Source organism: Manis pentadactyla, chromosome 5 (genome assembly GCF_030020395.1).
Source record: "Manis pentadactyla isolate mManPen7 chromosome 5, mManPen7.hap1, whole genome shotgun sequence".
In the NCBI taxonomy this organism is placed as follows: domain Eukaryota; kingdom Metazoa; phylum Chordata; class Mammalia; order Pholidota; family Manidae; genus Manis; species Manis pentadactyla.
Window position 1 is genome coordinate 81,853,199 of NC_080023.1, and position 830 is coordinate 81,854,028.

The following is an 830-nucleotide window of genomic DNA, read 5'->3' on the forward strand; positions in this document are numbered from 1 at the left end:
AGAAGTGAATTTCCATAAAATTCTACATAAGAATTCACCCACATTTTTAAAACATTTTCTATGTTATGTGGTTGGTGTTCATTTTCTGCTCAAGTTATTTTTTTTCTCCAGATAACAACCTAGAAATCACATAAATTCACAGCTCAGAGAAACTCTACACATTAAATTATTGAGAGACTCAGGCCTTTTTATATTTATAATTTTAATTCAGTGGTTCTTGTGCTCACTTTGGCAGCACATATACTAAAACTGGAACCATACAAAGAAGATGAGCATGGCTTCTGCGCCCTGAAAATTTGTGAAGTGTACCATATTTTTAAGGACTTAATAACAGGTGTAAATGATGAATCACTGTGTTGTATGCTTGAAACCAATATAATATTGTATATCAACTATACTTCAATTTTAAAAATCCAGTGGTTCTCAAACTTTTGAGTGCTGAAGAATCATTGTATTCTTATTTTTAAATGCACATCAACAGGACACATCCCTAGAGTCTCTGGTCCAAATTCGGTAGATTTTAGGTGGAGATCAGGAATATGTACTGTTATGCTATCCTTGGACTCATTTTTAGAAATCTCACTGGAATTCATCTCTCATCCTTCAGGTTTCTTCTGGTCCTCCTCTGATTCTCAGCATCCTGATTGCCTCCGTAATCCCCCACTCCCTTATATCTCCCACCTAGCATACATTTCTACTCCTTCCATAATATCATCCTGATTTTCCCTTAGTGAACAACTTCTGCAACCTCAGTCATGTTGAGCCAAAGTGATTCAGAAAAGCCAGACCCTATGCCTGTTTGAGGGTTGGGCATGTGACTAGGCCTGGAC

General features: G+C 36.9%; 1 pseudogene; it reads left to right on the forward strand.

Moving 5' to 3' along the window:
• The first annotated feature begins 219 nt into the window (after nucleotides 1-219).
• Nucleotides 220-318, forward strand: LOC118926758 (U6 spliceosomal RNA; annotated as a pseudogene).
• Nucleotides 319-830: the final 512 nt, after the last annotated feature.